Raw genomic sequence first — 21,404 nt, 5'->3', positions numbered from 1 at the left:
GACATAATCTAGTGTTTGTGATGTTGTGGTCATTTCTATGATGAATTGCATTTGTCAGACTCTGGACTGTGGTCTCATAATGTGCCATATCATTACATTTGTTTGTATTAAGGCTCCAGTTAACTGAATAACCTCCTTGTCTTTTGTTGGAAAGAGTCCACAGCTTTATTAAGTTATATAATTTACAACCAATAGTATAATCAATAAAACTTTAACAAACACATAACCTTAGACAAACCTCGTATTGATTTATTTAAATATTCTTACAAGGTCTGCCTCTAGCTTGAAATATAGTCCCAGCAACAGCAGCCAAAGTTGCTAACCTTAAAGACACACAATGTAGGATAGAAAGAATTATCTGCTTGGAGACACCTCATCCATCCTTTAAATTCCTCAGCTCTATGCCAGAATTGTCATCTCCCAGAGCCTCACAGTCTCTTATGGCAGTAAAGCTTTCTGCTCCCCCAAAACCTAATTTCAGTTTACAAATGGAACCCTTCTAGCTTCATCTCTCACACAAGTTTCAGAGACTCTCCCTGGCTTTCTTTTTCTGTCTTTGAGGCTAGGGCTATCTGGGATTCCAAGGACATACAAGGCGATTCTCTTTAGCTCACGTGTAGCCTTTGACTTTGGAGACGGTCTAATGTTCTTGTCCTGGCCTTTTCTCTACTGGGAAAATGCATCCTATTAGAAAACAAATTAACAAACATGAAATTAAAAATGAATTTACTCTTAGCATGCACAAGGACAGTCATTTTTAAAAATGTGTTAGCGGATCATGATTAACCCTGAGGGCAAGAGGGTGGGATCTTAGACTTAACTACAATCAGCTAACACATTTTAAAACATGACTTATCCCTGTCTATACTAAGTCGTGTTTAACATCAGGTAGGTGTGACATGCCAGGGTGCAATCCAGACCAGTCAGGGGCTGGGTCACCCCACCCTGCAACTTTGGGTGCCATACAATGCCTTGCTGCAGGAGCTTCCATCTGGGCCACTCACAGACTTCCAGTGTGCAAGCCACACCTGGAGTGTCTGTGTGTAACTGCAACTTGCCAGCCACACATGGGTTACACTCTGGCTTTTACCAGCCTGGGTTACTTCTGCAGGGTAACCCCAACATACTCCCAGTCCTGGCTTATCCCCCCAAAATGTATGTCTTGTACTACCCACCCCTTTCTTGAACTGTCCAAATATATTAAGTCTGTTGTTCCTTTAAGGGAATAATATACACCAATTTATTACCTTAAATAGAATTACCCAGAGAGACAATGTGGGTGAGGTAATGTTTTATTGGACCAACTTCTGTTGGTGAAAGAGATATGCTTTCGAATAGAGCTTTTCTTCAGGTGTGGAAAGGTACCCCCAGCATCACAGCAAAATGCTACAACAACATTGCATACATAGAGTTACCCAGACATTTTAACTCAAATACCCTGGATTAGATAAAACAATAAAATAAATTTATTAACTACAAAGAGATAGATTATAAGGGAGTACAAGCAATGAGGCATAAGAGTGAGAAATGGATGCAAGAAAAATAAAGATGAAATGCTTTCTAGTGTCTAACTCAGTGGTGGGCAACCTGCGGCCCATGGGCTGCATGCAGTTCGTCAGGGTAATCTCACTGCAGACGGCAAGACATTTTGCTGATGTTGACTGTCCACAGGCATGGCCTCTCGCAGCTTCCAGTGACCGCGGTGCCATTCCCGGCCAATGGGAGCTGCGGGAAGTGTCGGGCCACAGAGACGTGCTGGCCGCTGCTTCCCACACCTCCCATTGGCCACGAACAAAGAACCGTGGCCACTGGGAGCTGTGGGGGCCATGCCTGTGGACAGTCAACATGAGCAAAATGTCTCGCGGCCTGCAATCAGATTACCCTGATGGGCCGCATGCGGCCTGCAGGCTGCCTACCATTGCTCTAACTTAAACAATATTAGATCTGAAGTAAAGTTTCTCGCCCCATGCTTTCAATAGCATTACTGACAAACCTCTAGGTTAAGACCCCTCCTCCAGAATCCAACAGCTGCTTTTTTTGTCTTCTCAGGTGCAAAGGGTCAGAAGGACAGACAGAGAAAGAGAGGAGGGGTGTCTGCCCTTCCTCTTTTTTATAGCTTCAGTCCCCCTCTTAAATAAACCTTTCTAGCAGAGAACCAGGAGACAAAGAGTCTGTGTGGAAGAAAATTCCCTTCTGAGTTTTTTCATCTGTGTATGCTCACACGCAGGTTCTCTTTTGTTTCCTCTCTTCCCCCTTCCTGCTTGATGATGACTCTGTTTACTGATCAGGAGCGGCGCCAGGGTTTTTGGTGCCCTAGGCAGGGGTCCTTCCGCGCTCCCAGTCATTGGTGGCAATTCTGCGGCAGGGGGTCCTTCCGCAGCTCCCGGTCTTCGGGGCACTTTGGCGGCGGGTCCTGAAGAGAGTGAAGGACCTGCTGCAGAATTGCCCCCGAAGACCTGGAGCGCGGAAGGACCCCCCGCCGCCAAATTGCTGCCGAGGGTGGCAAAATGCCACTCCCCCAAATCCTAGCGCTCTAGGCGACCACCTAGGTCACCTAAATGGAAGAGCCGACCCTGTTACTGATTAAATGCAAATTCAGACAAACACACACTCCTTTGTTCAAGACAGGTCTGTTTGACCAGTTTGGTGCTATGTGAGTCTTAACATGCATTTTTAACATCATATGGGGGAAATCTAATAAATAATTCTGCTACACACATTTTATCATGATATTACTGATCAGCAAATTATGTCATATCTTGTACAGAGGTTATTACAATAGTGCGTAGGGGGTGAATACAGGGGTGCATTCTGTCACAGTAGGTAAGACTTTTCTAATGTGATGTATCATGTTAAATTTATTTTCCCATTATACAAAAGGCTCTAATGTCTCATGAGTGCAGTTTAGTGGATGATATCAGTACAAATGCAGTTATGGAATTGATACAACCTAAGAAGCTAGTATTTTATTATCCCTACTTCTCTAGTTTCAAGTCTATGAAAAAAAACCAACAGACAGTGTCTGCTAGGGAATCTACATATGTTATAGCAAGACAGTTTTGTGTCAATGGGAATTTCACAGGTAATTTAAATCTGGATAAGACAGAGCACTAGAAAAAGCAATCTACAGTCCTGCACTAGCATTATGCAGAGTAGATGATTTTATAGATCTTTTCCAGCTTCAGTTTCAGTGGTTCTGTGAATATTACTGAAGTTATATATATTATCAGGAATAATTAAGATGGTTAATGTTTTTCTAACCTATATAATATTTTTGTAACCTAGAGCAGGCTATTTATTTAGAAAACTTATATAGACTTTTCTTACAGAATAACGCATTCATTGCCAAATGCTCTGAAAGGTTTCATTTTCAAAAGGGATGCGTGAGAGATGCTGCAATACAGCTTCCCAGGAAAAGTTGGGGGTTGGTGTTCAAAGTTCCCATGGACCCTTTGTAGACTATTGTTCAACAGCCAAAACTGCTCCTTATTAGATCACTGTAAGACAAGTGCCTGGAGGGAGTCAGAAATGAATTGAATTCTTTAGATGTAAATGATTGTGTGGGACCATTTTGGTTTAATAGATACCCTGGAGAGGTATCCTAGTGGACCATGGGAACTTTATTATAAGAATAATTGTTTAGCTAGAGATTTTTATCTCATTAATGATTCACTGGGGGCTTATGCTGGAAAATGAAGGGAAAATTTTAGACAGATATTAGATAAAATGGTTTAATGGAGCCATGTACTGAGATGGTCAGCAAAGATTTGTAGGCAAGAGAGGTTAAATTGTTTAATATGAAAATTGCCATTGCGCTGCCAACAAGCTCAGAATCAGGTCTTCTGGGTATCACTACACTGCAGCTGGGAGTGAGCCTACCAGCCTGGGTAGACAGGCTCACACTAGCTCAAGCTGAGCTAAAAATAGCAGTGTGGACATTGCAACTTGGGCAGCAGCTCAGGTTCTCAAGCCAGCTGACCCGCTACTTTTGAGCTCAGGTGACTAGCCTGTGTCTTTCCTGCAGCAACAATGTCCACACAGCTACTTTTAGCCTGATAGTTCGAGTGACGCTAGCTAACATCTTTGTACCTGGGCTGGAGGCACGTTCCCAGCTGCAATGCACTGCTACATGTACTGCTGCTCAGGGCTGTCTGAAAATCATGGTACCGAAATGCAAATCACAATGTAACCCTGAGACTTCGGAGGCTGCACCCAGCTTGACACTAAAAAATATCCCTAGAGTTAAGTAATTCATATAATGGTGAATTGAAAAGAAAATATGAAAGTTAAATTAAATTCAGTAATATCGGCCAAATTCAGTAGTCAGGCCCATTGGATCTCTCCTCATCACATTGGCCAGAAGCACTTCTGCTAAAAAAATTCCCAGAATGCATCATTTTTTGACTTTATAGATGCCAGAGACTCTGCTAGAGCATGGAGCCAGCCCAGTGAGGGTCAGGTACATCATGGATTTCTTTCAAAGTGTTTCCACATTTTTGCCATTTATTCAGTTACAGTTACCATAGCCAAAAAATCTTGCCACTTACCTGAGTATGTGAACATCTCAAACAATCGCAGGCCAAAAATTTTAATGGTCAGAACAGAGTCTAGCAGAATAAAATACAGCACATTAGATGAATGCAAAAATAAGGATGAAATCATTTTACAAGCATCTAGATTAACATTTCTGGGCATTAGAGAGGTGATTTTCAAAGGAGCTAATGAGAGCCAGGTGCTCAAAGCCCACTAAAAGTCAATAGCCATTGGGTGCCTCATGCCTCTCTGCGCCATTGAAAATCTTCCCCTTAGCAGTATAAAGCAAGTAAAAGGTGGGATGCAAAAACATACTTTTGTACTTAGCTAGCAAGGTGGTATGTCTCTTATCAGGATTTGAAGATTACTTATTGGCAGAACGTGGCAGGACAAAGAAAAAATATTTAGAGTCATATTAAGGGTCCTAGTGTTTAAGCTACACTGTAGGGGGTGGTGGAGCTCCTCTGCTTGCCTGGTTGTGGCTGCAGAAGTTAGGAACAGTCAAAAAGGCATCCAGGCACTCTGTGCTGACTTGTTTGCTAACAATTTGTTCACTGCTCCTCTTTTTGTAAAGGTGCAGGATGTGTTCCCCCATTCTTCTCCCCTTCTCCCCAGTGGTGGCCTCCCAGCACTGTCCAGTGTGCCATAGGAAGGCCAAGCCTTCACCTTGCCCAGACATGCTCCTTTTGGTCTCTCCAATGCTGCCAGCAGAACTAGGGTCCTTCAACCCCTTGCATTCAGGGGCTTACAGACAGTCAAATAATGGAAGTTTCATTGGAAAAAAAAGGGGACTTCCTGCATCTTCTTCCTCCCTTCCTCCACCTGTGCTGTGGCAGACATAATTTGGCACTAGGCTATAAGGGAATCTAGTCTGATTTGTTGTGAATGAGATGATCAGGCTAAATACCATAAGCTACTACTACACCAGTGGGACAGCTTCTCCCATCAGCATAATTAATCCACCGCCACAAGATAGTGGAACAAAGCCTCTGGTCAACATGGTGCTGTCTACACCGGGTGTTAGGTCTGCATTGCTCCAGGGTGTGGATTTTTCAATACCAGTGTTCCTCTGTAGTATAGACCTGGCCTAAGCAATGCCCATTTTGGTCTCAGTGGGAGTTGAGGTTGCTCAGTGTCTCTTGGGATCTGGCCCATTGTGAGTGACTGATAAACTGGATCAAACTCCTGTCAGAGCCTATGAAGATGTAAAAAGTTCATTATGAGGAGTGTATACACACTTCACTTACTATAGCTTTGGAAATAATGTCAGAGTGAATTTAATTCTCTCTAAATGCAATTAGAGTTGACAAGATTTCTCATGGTGAGAGACTGGGTTAAAACAAGAGCTAAAAGTTCCCATCCAGTTCATAAAGCCTTAGGTAGCTATTGGTAATATGAATTAAATTAATCAAAATGGGTAAAAGCTAATGATCCACTTGGGAACAAAATTATCTCCTTAATGCAAGAAATGGAGTAAAGAAATTATAATAGAATATTAACAGATGTGCCCTTTGGAAATTATAAATTTGCAATATCTCTTTACGTATATATTAGTTTGAGTCAAATTATCACTAAATCTGACCCTGGAGATGTGATGTGAATTTATGCATTAGAATCTGTTCAGAGGGATGTGAAAACCTCCCTCAGGTGTTTTTACTGAAATAGGAAGGGTGTCGAAGAACATTTTCCTGAGTGAGAGACTGGATATGGTTAAAAAAAACCAACCCTCTAACTTTTCATAGTATTTTGCCAAACTCTTTTAAATTATCCTTGCTCTCTTTTGTGGAGGTTGGATCCTTGGGAGTAATACTCCTACAGGAAGTTCACATTTGAGTAAACCATAGGGGGCCCAATCCTGGTCAGCTCCAAGTTTATAGAGTCTTGCTGTTGACTTCAATGGGAACAGGATCAGGCCTATCCCAAGAAACTGAAGTGTAAAGACAATTTATCTCCATGGATCAGTTTAGTGAGGAACCATAGATTCTTCATAGATTAGAGAAATGTCAGTGTTAATTACGATGAAAAATGCAATAAGATTGCTCTTGTTGTGACTACGAAGAATTTATTTAAAAATTGTATTACAGTCTCCAGCCAAGAACTTTTCTTAACCATTTATGGAAAACATAAAAGCCACTGGGAATTACATGGGACAAGAACTAGATTCAAGTCATTCTTACACATGCTGCTCACATCAGTGTACAGCTGTTTTTTAGCATTTTGAGTCTGTCAAACTGTTAAGCCATTTATAACAGCATGTGATTTGTATGAAAAATAGCAAAGAATTTCTTTTTATGAAAAAAAAATCAGTCTAGGATGCTGGATACAGGCATCCAGAGGCCAAGCAGGATGTCTAAGTGCTTATTAGAGAAATAAGATGGGTGAGGTAATATCTTTTATTAGACCAACTTTGGTTGGTGAGAAAGACAAGCTTTCGAGCATACACAGAGCTCTTCTTCAGGTCTGGGAAATGTACTCGGGGGCTATGTCTATGTTGCAGTTAGACCCCCACAGCTGGGCTGTGCCAGTTGACTCAGGCTGCAGGGCTGTTTAACTGAAGTATAGACATTTGGGCTTGGGCTGCAGCCCGAGCTCTGGGACCCTCCTACCTCGCAGGATACTACAGCCTAGCTAGAGCCTGAGCCCAAACGTCTACACTGCAATTAAACAGCCCGTTAGCCTGAGTCTGTGGCACAGGCCAGCTGTGGATTTTTAATTGTAGTGTAGACACAGGCCAGGTCTACAGTTATGTTGGTATAACCACATCTATGTTGGTATAACTACATTGCTCAGGGTTATGAAAAATCCACACCCCTGAACGACAGTTATATCGACCTAACCCCCGGGATAGACAGTGCTATGTTGCAGAAGAGCTTCTCCCTTTCACATAACCACCACATCTCGGGAAGGTGGATTAACTATGTCGGTGAGAGAAGCTTTCCTGTCAGCGTAGTAGCGTCATCACTAAAGTGCTACGGAGCGCAGCTACACCATCAGTGTAGCTGCACCGCTGTAGCTCCGTACATGTAGACAAGCCCACACCCAAAGTGTCACAGCTAAATATAAATTGCAACAGATTGTTTAGCATAAGTAGTTAACACATATTTCAAGGGACCATTCAAGGTGAAGTCATAGGGAGGAAAGGAAGGGAGGGGGCAGGAACGGCAGCTGGGGGAAGGGGTGTTGCTAGTGGGTTACTGATTGTTGTAACAAGTCATAAATCCAGTGTCCCTAATGAGTCCATGATTTTTAGTGTCTAGTAAAGTTATAATTCAACCTCCAGGCTTGTCTTTTGAAAGAGTTATGCAGGTTTCCTTTGAAGATGAGGACTGAGAGATCAGATATAGAGTAACTGCTTTGTGAAAAGTGTTCACTCACAGGAGATATGGTATTTTTGGCTTTTATCATTTTCCTGTGTTAGTTCATTTGAGAGCATAGTGATTGTTTGGTTTCACCCACATAGTTGTTACTGGGGCATTTGGTGCACTGAATGAGGTACACCACATGTTGTGATAGGCATGTGTAGGACCCATGGATTTTTGAAAGGTGTGTTGTGGTGTGTGTTGATCACTGTAGCACTGGAAATGTGTCTGCAGGTTTTGCACCAGCTGTTCTAGCAGGGCCTGGGGCTGCTTTGAGTTGGTGTGTCGTGGTCTGCGGGGAGCTAGCATCTGACGATGTGCTTGGACAGGTTGGGGGGTGGTGTTCAAAGGCCAAAAGAGAGGGTTCAGGAAAGGTTTATTTCGGGATGTGGCCCCCATTGAGTATAGGTTGTAAGTGTTTGAAGATACCCCATATAGGCTCCTCTGTAGGGTGGCAGGTGATGACTAGGGGTGTCTAATCGGAGGGGATTTTATTTTTATATTGAAGCAAAATCTCTGGAGGTATTTGGGTGATGTGATCTACTTCTCTGGTGGAGTGTCCTTGTTTGGTGAAGGTGGTTTTGAGTGTGTTAAGGTGTATATCCCAGACTTTCTCCTCAGAACATATTCTGTGGTATTGGAGTGCCTGGCTGTAGATAACAGATTTCTTGGTGTTTTGGGGTGGTTACTGGCATATCAATAGTTCATGCTATTTCATAGCAGTCCTGATGCCTAGGAACAAGCTAAGAGAGAAATTCACTCCAGTAGAGGATTATACAGAACACAAGACACCCGTAAGCCTCATTTTGAGGCTTAAATGTTACATAGCCCCGTGAATGAGGTCTTCCTTCTGTTTATGAGCAATAGAAGACACAGCACAGGTCAGCACCACAAGCTTCCCCACACTGCCTTGCCAATGTACTTCAACTCTGTTAGACCTGAGAGGTGTCTCCATGCATCATTCAATAGACTGCCAACCACTATACAAGGATTTGGCACAAGGAAAATTTGCCCTAAGGGGAAATGACTCCACTTCATCCTAATTTGCATGAATCAAAAACAAACAGAAGCTGGACAAATATAAACAGGAGGGGACAAAACATGTCAAAGATAAATCTACCAAAATAAAAAGACCTCCAGTTGTGCCCCAAGCTCCATAATGCATCCAAAGGAGTGCCACTCCCAGCCCTGAGCTGGCCAGCTGGAATGTCCCTCAGTCCTGGACTGGCTAGCCAGAGTGCTCCCCAGCCCTTGGCGTACCCAGCACCCCCAGCCCTGCAGTGCCAGGTAGCCTGAGTGCTGGATGACCTCAGCCCCGGAATGCTGGGTGGCCCCAGCTGCTCTGAGGCCTGGGCTGCCAGCTGGCTTGCCCCAGCTTCCACATGCTTCAGGGAAGAGGAGCAGCCTGGGTTTGGGCCACGGGGGAAGAGCAGAAGGTGGGGAGGACCTTGGGGTGGAGCCTGGGTAGGCCCACACCTGGCTTTTTGGGGAGGCTTAGCCTCCCCTGGCCTATGATATCTGCCGCCCATGATGATCGTAATGTTAGAATAAATGTACAGTAATAATTAGTGCTTTTTGTAGATAGATCTCACAGTTCTTTACAAAGGTGAGTCAATATTATAATCCTCATGTTATAGATGGGGAGACTCAGGCACAGAGTGGTAGAGAGACAAGCCCAAAGTCACAGAACGGTTCAGCAATAAAGCCAGGAATTAGAGGTGTTTGGGGTCTGGAAATTCTGTTTTGCAAAGCATTTTTGAAATTTGGATTAATTCCAAACCAAAATGAACACTGAACATGTAGAAATTCTTCAGAAAAGATAATTCTGTAAAGATTTAGCTTCAGGTTGATTGAAACATTGTTTTGACATATTCAAAATATTTCATTTAATTTTCACTTTTTTAAAATGTGTATTATAATTCATATATAACATGAAATTAAAAAAAATCAGAAACAAAAAGTTCTTTCCAAACAAAACAAAAAATCAAAATGGTACTTTTCAACGTTGTTAGAACTTTCCCCCCTTCTTTTCTTCCAAAATGAAATTCCAGTAAAGTTCACTTGATTTCACAAAGCATTTTTTATTTTCATGAAACCATATATTCCAATGGAATATGGTTCCACCAAAATTTCTCTGACTAGCTTTACCAGGAATAAAACTCAGTGAATGTGGATTACTCAGAAATATCTTACCATGCTTTGTAACAGCTATCTTAGATCTATGGAAATAAACTTACAGTAATTAAAAGAAGTTCAATTTCATTCCACCACTAAAGTATGAATTGCTCAATTCACGGCTAGCTCCAATAGTAAACTGTATGAATGATAAATACAGGATTTTATTATTTAGATTTAATACCTGGATTATCTCAGGCTAATTTTGTAACAAGTACATCTTTGAGAAACCATAGAGTTAATAATTGCAGTTAAATTTTTCTGTCATTTGCTGGGATCGCTATTATGCCTGCATGAGTTGAAAGGATACATGCACCATTACCTTGTTAATTCACACTTTATTCTCCTGATTCAATATCGGCTTAGTTCCCTATATGTAAAATGAGAAAGATGGTGCTTCCCTACTTCATAGGTGTGTTGAAACAACACATACATTAACATTTGTGAGGCATTCAGATACTAAGGTGATGTCCACCGTATAAGTAAGTACCTACAGTAAAGAAAGAAGTTTTTGAACTTGGCTGCGGTGTGGTACGTTCTCTCTATGACATTCTCCTTATCACCAATTCCTCATTATTTGTTTATTCAATATGGAGCCTACTCACTCAGATATAATATATATAGCTATTACTACAGTGTTTCCATCTATTTGTGCATAGAGCAATAGTAAGGCAACACCTTAACTGAAACAGCATCCAAGGCAAGTTCATGCATAATAACAGAGAAGAATGAATCTTATGGAATACAATGATTTATGATTCGTACAAACTGGCTTTAGTAAATTTTAGAGTTTACAAAACTAGATTGCATTTGTGACCCATATCCTTCGTGCCATTTAAACACACGGGGCTGTGACTGAGAAGCACACAGTGTGTATCAGAAGAGCCAACTATACATACAGTTTAAGGCAGCAGTCCTCAAACTTCTGAGGGTCATACCCCCCTTACCCCTGTCCACACACCCCTGCTTCCCCTGGAGCTGGGGATGGGAGCAAGGCCACGGCTCAGGGGGTGGGGGGAAAACAGATGGGGTAAGAGGGCTGATGCTGGGGCCGCAGCTGGGGGTAGGTCTGGGGCCGGGAGCAGGACCATGGTCATGGGATGAGGGTGGAGGTGGGAGTGGATCTGCAGCCAGGCTGCAGTAAGGGCCGGCAGCCAGACCCGCAGCCAGGTGTGGCCCCACTCCTGGCCCTGCTCCCAGCCTCGGAACAGAGCCACAGCCAGTGGCTGAGGTTGGGGACAGGGCGGGGATGGTAGCAGAATCACACCAAGGCTGGGGACAGGGCCAGCCATGGGACAGGGAGCCACGGATGTGGCTGGGGGCAGGACCGGAGCAGAGCTGGGGGTGAGGATAGGCTGGATGCTCCCCCTCCCCGCCTCCTGTGGGGGCTGGCCTGGGTCCCGCTGTGCCCCCCAACATTCCTCCATGCCCTTATAGGGGGCATGCCCCACAGTTTGAGGACCTCTGGTTTAAGGACTACTCTAATTTACGGCCAGCTGCCGATGCCCCAAGTGGCTATTATGGCAGCTAGGAATTACCGGGTTAAACATTCTACCCCACTTGCTTCTGCCCCCTGCTCTGTGGCAAAGCGGGTGTTACGAGGGGGTGAAGTGGGTGTAATAATGTGGCAAAAGAACACTGCAGACTGGTGATCCTGGGCTGGTGGAAAGTTCCCATGGGGATAGTTCCATGCACAGCAAGCTAGAGCAACTCTGAAACTGCTCTAAGTGCTGCTGGGAGCCAACCCTGCCTTGGGCTACTCCCAGGCAGAGTGGGAGCGAAGGACGGAAAGTTACCTATGCCCCCACTTTAAGTGCTGCGATTGGTCTCAGGCACCCCTGAAGGGGTGGCCCAATGTGCCCTTCTCTGAGGCTGAACTTTACCCTTCCCAAGCAAATAATGAAACATTTAAAAGTTTCATGCTCATCATAACTGCAGTACTTAAAGTGTCACTTCTAAGGAGCACTAGCTGTCTGTTATAAGCATGGAGTTCATTAGAACTTATGCAGGTCTGACACTGAGTTGCAGGGCCACGTGGGGTTTGACCCTCAAACCTAATGGCATTGCAACCTCGCCTTCCCTCAGTGTTTCTGTACCCCTAGTTTCATGATTGCAGTGGGTATTCTTAAACTTTTTGTGTTCAATTTTTGTTAGAAAGGGCAGGCTCAGTTTCAGATTTTGCCCCAGGCCACCAAAGACCTCTGTCCCACCCCACAGGGTAGGAGAGAGACAGTTAGAAAGAGTTATTTGAATTGGAAAACATTTTGTTGTCTGTTCACATTAAAAACAAGACTATTTTTTTTGGTGAAAATTTTAAAAGGGCAGATAATTTACAGATTCACAAAAGATAATCCACTAATGCCAGGCTGTTCATTTGGATACCCTCTGGGCAAAAAGGATCAAAGATAACAAGCACATTAAATACAAATAGAATCATAAAAAAATTACATGCATGATTAAAAGATCTTTTTCAAAGCACTTTTTATATTTGCTAATAAAATTCTCCATGCGAATATCAAATGACTATTTTCCCATATAAAAAGGCAAAAATTAACAACATCTTGGCCTTATTTCTGGTGACCATGGGAGATTTCTAAAAGCTGACCTCTATCTTTTAAATGCACAGAATTGTTAGTAATATAGTTCAATGATTTTGATGAGAATATCAGATGTAAGATATCAACATTAGTTGATGGTACCAGAATTGGAGAGAGACAGAATAATGAGCAACAATGTAACTGGATTTAGAGTGATGTGGATCTTTCAAGCAACTGGGCCAGTACATAGAAAATGTAATTTAAATATGGCAAATGTTACATCATAAATCTAGAGGCAATGAACCAAGACAGAGAGAGTACATTTTAAGCGGAACAGTAATTCAGAGTGAACTGACCAGAAAAAGAATTTACTCTAGGGGTTATTTTAGTAAAAACTCTTCAAGTCATTAGGCTAGTGAATGGCTTGAGCACAAAAGGCAAATGGGATATTGGGGTGAATCAGGGAATAGAATATAAATGAAAAGAAGTGATGATATTATTGCACAAGGCACCGCACTTCTTCATTTGGAACACTGTGTTCAGTCACCCTTTCAAATGAAAAGAGCATTATTGCCCTGGAGTGGGTGTAACCTAGGACAGCCAGAATGGTTGCAGATTTTAGGAAGATTTCCGGCTGGAAAAAGCTAGAAAAGTGGAACTTATTCTCTGGAAGAGAAGAGAACACTTTAAAGTGACCAAATAAATGTGTTCCATTGACAAGATTTGGGCCTGCCTGGTGGCCCTTTGGTGAATATTTTCCCCACTATATGAGAGATAGAGATCAGATTACTGTCTAGTTTCTTTCTTCCTATGACATTAGAAGCAGACATTATGGGTGAAATTCAGGCCCCACTGAAGTCAATGGTAAAACATTCCCATTGAATTCAAGAGGGGCAGGATTTCACCCAATGCCTTTGGGGAAGAGGTGGAGGAGCACACCCATTGGTGTCCCCTTTTATACAACCCAACAACCCCTGGCCAGTGCCTTGGAATGTGGGGCCATGGCCAGATGCACAGACCTGACTACCTGCTTTCTTCTCCAGACCCAGCAGCACATGTGTATTACAGCAGCCATAATTTGGCTTTAAGAGTGTGACTAGACACTACTGTCCTGTACAGGACTCCAAGCCAGAGATGCTAGCATGTGTGTGATCACTGCACATTTTAGTAGTGGCAGGTTACAGAAACTACAAACCCTGTTATTGTTATGGTGATTCACCCTTAGCTCAGGCAACAGGGATTTGTGTTGCGATGCAGAAGTCCATCCAAGTTCTACTGTCTAGCATATGTGATTCTCCTGATACCTAGCTCACAGATTAGTTAAAACTACAACACCCTCAGAATAGAATTTCTGCTATCGGTGCTCTGTACCTTCTACCAGCAGAAGGCAGGACAGAATACATCTCTTGATTTACAATTGTATCTTAAACTTCAGAACCTTTATGTAATTTCCATATAACTAACTTCTACTGGTGGTTTTGGGGCAGACAGCTTACAAATATTTGCATAGCTGATGTGCCCCGACATATATTGCCAGCTGTTTATTGGGAGTTAGGGGGAAAACAAAGGACCATCTTGAAAATATTACTGAAAGATCATTTTGGACTAATGGCTCTGCAAGCAGGAGTGTAAGGGGACAGCCAAAGGGGATGTTGCTTATATTGTACATATCTGCTGAGCAATGAGCCAGAGGATGCTCTAAGCATGTTTCAGCCATTCACTGAAGGACCCACGTCTAAGTTTGAGAAGGTAGGTCAGTCCCCAGATTTATTTATTCTTTCCTGGTAATACTGCCAACAAGTGTGTCAGTTACAATATTGGGGATGGGGAGCAAGGGTTGTGTTATGGTCACCTTTCACCTACTCCAAGAAATGGACATAAGAACGGCCATACCGGGTCAGACCAAAGGTCCATCTAGCCCAGTATCTGTTACCGACAGTGTCCAATGCCAGGTGCCCCACAGGGAATGAACCTAACAGGCAATGATCAAGTGATCTCTCTCCTTCCATCCATATCCACCCTCTGACAAACAGAGGCTAGGGACGCCATTCTTTACCCATCCTGGCTAACAGCTAAAGCAACAACTCATTTCACACTGACCACCACCAAACTGCTAACTATTTTTGGTCACTATAGGTGGGGGTGAAATCCTGGCCCCATTGAATCCAACTGGAGATTTGCCATTGACTTCAGTGCAGCCAGTATTTCACCCTTGATCTGGATTTGAATGAATAAATCTCAGACTAAAGGCTCCAGATCCCTTAATTAATTTCTTACAGTCTCCAGCAATCTATATAATATGTACAAGAAAGTAAGCAGATGCTGTTTTTCTTAATTTGTATGACTAACTGAACGGGGATTGAGGGGAGGAAGTCCATTTAATTATATCACTGAGTGATGCTCACTTACACTACAGATACAAGCTTGAAAATTGTGCTTTCTATGCTTGATTACATATATTTCTTGACAGATATCTTAACTATATGGGAGCAAATATTTCATCATAAGAATACTTAATTATAAGAAGCTCACTTTAATGCCATCATGAACGTATGAAGTGTTCAATTCATGAATATCTCCAATACCAAACAGTATTTAATTATAAAAACTGAATCTTATTATTTAGATTTGACACATGGATTATCTCAGGCTAATTTTGTAAATAGTACCTTGCTGAGGTGTCAAAAAGTTAATAATTACAAGTTCAGTAAAGTTTCTCAAAGTTTTTCTGTCACTTGTTGAAATCTCTATTATGTCTGTGTGATTTGAGACAGCAAATGCAACACCTTGTTAATTCACACTTTGGTTGTTCAGAAACCAAGTCACTGATGACTTTGATTCCAGAAAGCTGTCACTTTATCAGTTGTGAGGATTGGCACGGTTTTGTCTAGTCTTTTACTGAAATTGCAGTTTCTATCTTCTATCCCCTTCAGAAGGAGTGGTTCCAAGATAGCCACTGGCTAAGTGACTCTCTGGTGCCTAAGTAACCAAGAACCCTTTTGTAACGTAGCTTGAGAAACCTCAGCTTGCTCCCATTACCAAAAGCTTTTTCTCCACTGGGTGACAGAGGGCTAGCATTTGGACTGCCTTCACCCTACTCTCAAGACAGATTCAATACGGAGGAGAGTTACTCATTTTCTCTCCCCATTGGACTGCCTCCTGTACAGTAGTTCAAAACTCTAGAGTTTTGTAGGATTTTAATACATTTAATACAAACAACTGAGAAACACTGAGAAAAGATGTCTTTGTTAAAGAGTCAATATATCCAGTTAAGAGCAGAGATTGCTCACAACCCACATCTGAGACCTCCAAGGAGTCCAAGCAAGGAAAAAAATCCTTAAAAATAAATCAACCTTTCAGGCCTTCTTTATACTTGATAAAGAGGAACAAATCAACATTTTCCTTTACAGGTCACCTTTAAGTTTGTATGCTGTACATTGTGCTGGCACTGAACAATACAAATGTTATGCATGCCACTAGCCTACTTTCAGTGAAACAGCAACAGATTTACTGTTAGAGAGCTAAAAGTGGGTTAAGATTTTAGGACATATCCACCAGTTTCTCTGTTTCCTCTTCCCTGAAGGACAGTAATGTGGCACTCAGAAAGACGAAGAATGTGTGTTAGGCCTGGTCCACACTAGAGAATTAGGTCACTATAATTATACTGCTCAGGGTGTGAAAAATCCACCCCCCTGAACAACACAGTTAAATCAGCCTAACCCCTCCATGGTGTAGGTAGTGCTAGGTTGACAGGAGAATTTTTTGGGACGTGGATTACTTACATTGACAGGAGAAACCCTCCCTTCAGCATAGGTAGTGTCTACACTGACATGCTACAGCGGCATATTTGCCTTGTTGCAAATGCATCGCTGTAGTGTTTTAAGTGTAGACAAGCCCTTAGATAAATACACAATTGATCTAACAGCCCAAATATCTATTAGGAATAGAAGATCATCATTTCTGAATAACTGGAAGACCCCTGACCCCCATAAAACTCTCCCTGTGCTGTTCTGAGACTGTTGTGGACAGCAGAGGTGCATGAATAGGGCCCCCTTGAAAAGACAGGGTGTTTTTCATGAGGGGTCTTTTGGTCTGAAATGTACATGCCACAGTTCAGGGTAAAACCCATTTCGGGATAGTACAGGAAGGTCTTTGGCAGGTTACTATATGCTTGCCCAGAGGGTATTCTGGGGTACTGGCTGGTTAATTGTTTTCAGGTAAACCAGTGACTTTATGCTATTGTAGTTTTTTAAAGTGACATTAAGATCACCTAGCGCTTTGGATGGAGCCTTTCCTTTTCATGTTAAAAACTGAACAAGTCAATAAAATAAATGACTATTGCTCCCAGGCACCCTCCTATGAATCCCCGGCAATCCCCTTTCCTGGAATGCGGCACTGTTGCCAACCCTCATGATTTCATCATGAGTCTTGTGATAGTTCCAGCTCCTGGAAAATGAGAATCTCAACCTTTTTTTTTTATTTGTTTGCTTTATTTTATTTGTTCTTTTAAACTAAGTGACTAGTCCTTGTGGCTGTGGACAGAAACTTGAAAATGTGAACCAAGTGCACTCTAAGGGCTCAGAAAACTGAATGCAAAGAACAAGAACCCTGTACTGATAATTTTTTTGCCAGTCTCATGATTGCAGACCTGGCTCATGATTTTGGAATCCTTGATGTTATTGATACTGCTGATGACCTACCAGGTACAACTATGAGGGTGCTCATCCCCCTCTCCTACTTCTCCCACGGTCTTCGGCGGGCGGGGTATGAGTGGACTCTTTACTCTTTCCATTATGAATCTTTGTTAGGGAGGTGCAGTTTATATCAGCTCCCTCACATCTGCCAGTAGGTCTAGAAAACACAGTTACCTATGAGAGATCACTTGATCATAACCTGTTAGGTTCACTCCCTCTGGGGCACCTGGCACTGGCCACTGTCGGCAGACAGGATACTGGGCTAGATGAACCTTTGGTCTGACCCAGTATGAGATTCTTATGTTCTTATGTTCCTACCCCCCAATAATAGCAGCAAAATCAGGACATCCTTGCTCTCTGCTGACTTGGCTTACTAGTTCTCTAGTGCTTGAGATGTCTGGTGTAGCATAGCCTGGGAAATATCAGCATACTGCTACTACCAAAGGCTTTTTCTGGACTGAGTGGGCACAGAACCACTAAGTCTCATAGTCCAGCCCCTCATACAAATTCAGGATGAGAGAGGGAGTGCTTGGACCTCCCAGAAGAGTTTGGGAGAAAGAGGAAATGACCTTCTGGCCCCGAAGACAAAGGCTAATGGAAGCCTTCTCCGAAAGGCATCATAAGATAAAGGGGCATATGTTAGTGGGATGAGGGACAGAGGCAAGGGACTTGGAGGGCAGCAAGACTTCTGGAATCCTGGAAGCAGGAGGCCTTTCAGGAGGTGGGGTTTGATTAAGCAGAATATACTCTGAATCTGTGTTTAAGCCAACTGACAGCAATGTAGTAGGATACAATGAAAAAAGCTTTTAATTTGTCAAGGCCATGTCCATTTTTAATTTGTAGAAATGAAGGACTATTTCTCCAGCCTGGCCTTAGGAGAAAAAAACTAAACTTTATTTACTCTGGTCTATTTTATTCTGTAACACTGTTCTATGCAGTCACGCAGGGCAGTAAGCAGGCAACAAGCCTTTCTCTGCAGCCATACACGGATTAGCTAGATTGAGGGTCTGAGGCTTTGTCCACATTTAAAAAACTAACAGCAGCACAGTTGCAGCTGCGCCACTGTAGTGCTTCAGTGAAGACACTACCTACACTGGTGGGAGGGGTTCTCCCATTGGCTTGGGTGATCCATCTTCCCAAGATGCAGTAGGTAGGTCGGTGGAAGAATTATTCTGTCAATCTAGTGCTGTCTACACAGAAACTTAGATTGGCTTAATTACAGCATTTAGGTATGTGGATTTTTCACAGCCCTGGAGTGACATAGTTTGGTCGACCTCATTTTCTAGTGTAGACCAGCCCTGAATATGAGGGAACAGAGCAGGATCTGCATAGCTGCTATCCACCCCCAGCAGCAAATGGTGGAGAGGTCAGGAGTGGGCACAATCTTGATTCTACTCCTTCCAATTCACTGGCCTGCAGAGCTGTGCAGTGGGGAAAGCTGTGCAGGAAATAACTACCTCCTGAAGGAAGGAGGGAAAAAGGGAAGGAATTGTGATTCAGTTAGACAATTCTTCCCAGCAGTCCAGCTAGGGACATGCCGCTTCATGTCACCAGGAATAAGGAATAATATTCAGGAATAAGAGTGAGCTCTTGCTCTAACCCTTTGTTTTTTCCTTTTTTTATATTAGGTATCCTTATGGGCAAGTCCTATAGGTATAACAACTTAGAACCATTCAAAGGGTTTTTTAATTGAGAATTCTATCTCTGTTGAAAAATTCTATAGGATGTTTCAAGTAACATATAGAAGAGTTCTAATATCTATTAATCTCTATAGGTTTTAAAAGTAATGTCTACAGCACTCTGTTGATTTTATTCTCTGAGGCTTTCCAAGAAGGGCCATTTTATTCTGAAGGAGCACACAATTGGGTCACTATCCTTTCACCCTGACTTTTTCCTTAAAAATAATACTGGCCAATCTGGACTCAACAATAACTTTATTATATTATTATTATTATTATTATTATTATTTTCCTTTCTGCCTCTCCACCAAAGTGACACCCCTCATCTCAGGACTCTGGCACAAAAAAAATAAAGCAGCATGATGCTGCTGTTATGGGCTAGAAGCCAAAACATTTTGTGCAGGTTAACTCTCCTCCTAGGCAAAGGATATATGCAATTCAGACATATGCTTTAACAGCCAGCCAACTTCTCTTTCCTTCCCCAGTGATTCCTCCCACTCAAACCTTCATGTTCAGTCCAACTTGATTAACATGTTTCTGTCATTTTAAAAGTCTCTTTCCTCACAGCGGCTTCTTCTGTCAGATGGCCAGTTGTTTTTAAACCGTTCCTGACAGAAAGCAGCAGTACTTTCTGGCTTTTCTTTAGTCTCTTCTATTAAGAGCTCCTGCACAGAGATGTTTCCACTCCAAAGCTCTTCAGGAAAAATGTCCTCAAGCATGCTCTGTGCGAACCCTGACAGCATCTTTTCTAACTGGCTGCTGACTGTTGCTAACCCACGTGACCCATTTTCAGAGCACATGATCCTACTGAGTGAAGACTTGCTCCTGTTGTTACTACTCGTCAAGTTTCTAGGCACTTAGGCAGACCCAAATATAGGAAAGTCAGACATTCTTCTCAATTATAATTCAGATTTGGCTCATCCCTACAAAATTACACTGCCGTAAAGTAGCTATACTCCAGGCAGACACAAGATGGCAGTGTAGTTCTGTTTGTTTATTACAAAGGCAAAGCATGCTTTGATTCTTTTAGACTCTAATCTCTCTTACTTGTCTGAAGAAGAGCTCTGTGTAGCTCGAGAGCTTTCACCAACAGAAGTTGGTCCAATAACAGATATTACTTCACCCACTTTGTTTCTAATATCCTGGGACCAACATGGCTACAACAACATTAAAAACACACTTTTTTGATTAATTTAGAAATGGGCATGAATTAAGTCTGTAAATCAGAACATCCATGAACTTTTAGGGTCTGTTTGAAATTTGAACATGAATTCAGATGTAAAATACATAGCTGGCATCTATCCCTATAACAGGCCAAATCATAATCCTTGATCCACACACCTCAGAACTTTGGGAGGGTCTTCAAAACTGGATCTAAGGGCTAGTCTACACTGGCAACACTAAAGCGCTGCTGCGGCAACGCTTTAATGTGGCTTGTGTGGTTGCGGAGCAGTGCTAGGTTAGAGTTCTCCCAGCGCTCTAAAAAAACCCACCTGGTGCACTGTTTACACTGGTGCGTTACAGCGCTGAAACTTGCTGCGCTCAGAGGGGTGTTTTTTTCACACCCCCTGAGCGAGAAAGTTGCAGCGCTATAAAGTGCCAGTGTAGACAAGCCCTAAATCCTAGAAGTTAGGTCATCTCTATTTAAATTATAATTAACCCAAGAAAGTGATTCAATTCATTGTCTTTCAGGTTGACAACTCATTATGTGATAACAACTTTGGGAACTCATCCCTATCTCAACCATCCAAACACTTAATGGGTGACCTCCAAAATGAGCAGCAAAGGAAATAAGCTCAGAGATGGACTTTTATTTGTTTAAGGTATGCAATATATTGCATATTTATAATAGATAAATATTTCCAACCAAAAAGGAAATTAAACAAAGAGAGATTCCGGCTGCCTTTTCCAGTAAGCAGACATTGTTTCCGGTTGCCTCAGAGACTGGAACAAGAACTAAATTTAACAACAATACTGACTCAGAGCTTAAATTTCACTGTGGCCAAAACAGCTTCTAACCTGGGTACAGGCCTAGGCCAGAGCACATTTTTTAAACACAATTCGGCCGAGTCAGGCAGGGGGTCACAAGTGTCCCATATGCTACTCTCTTCTCACTCGTTGCCTTTTGACCCTTTTACACTAGGCCTTATGACCATGTTCAAAGCAGTTTTCAAACAGGGTTACAGCTGAATGCAGTTGTAAGATGGCTTACATCCACTGTCAACATGGTTACAAACTGCTTCATTAGCAATAATGAAGGCATGGAGGGTTCCATGAAATTAGAGATGTTAACTATGCACTTTGGAGTGTAACTTCCAGATGACTTTTTACATTTTATAGGGTGAGCTCAGGCAAACCACGCAGAGGAGTTACTGGTGCTCATTGCACTAGGGCAATGGAAAAGTCCAGAACATTACATCTCTGGAC

At 42.5% G+C, this 21,404-nt stretch overlaps 1 long non-coding RNA gene across 1 annotated transcript; it reads right to left on the bottom strand.

The window, feature by feature from the left end:
• Positions 1-544: 544 nt before the first annotated feature.
• LOC127045542 (uncharacterized) lies at positions 545-19,653 on the bottom strand. Its single transcript, XR_007772762.1, has 3 exons — positions 19,482-19,653; positions 4,548-4,607; positions 545-684 (listed from the first exon to the last, which is right to left on the bottom strand). It is a non-coding gene; the product is annotated as an uncharacterized LOC127045542 (long non-coding RNA).
• Positions 19,654-21,404: the final 1,751 nt, after the last annotated feature.

This window comes from Gopherus flavomarginatus, chromosome 2 (assembly GCF_025201925.1).
Source record: "Gopherus flavomarginatus isolate rGopFla2 chromosome 2, rGopFla2.mat.asm, whole genome shotgun sequence".
Lineage (NCBI taxonomy): Eukaryota > Metazoa > Chordata > Testudines > Testudinidae > Gopherus > Gopherus flavomarginatus.
The sequence above is the reverse complement of the archived record's forward strand: the minus strand, read 5'-3'. Positions and strand labels throughout refer to the sequence as shown.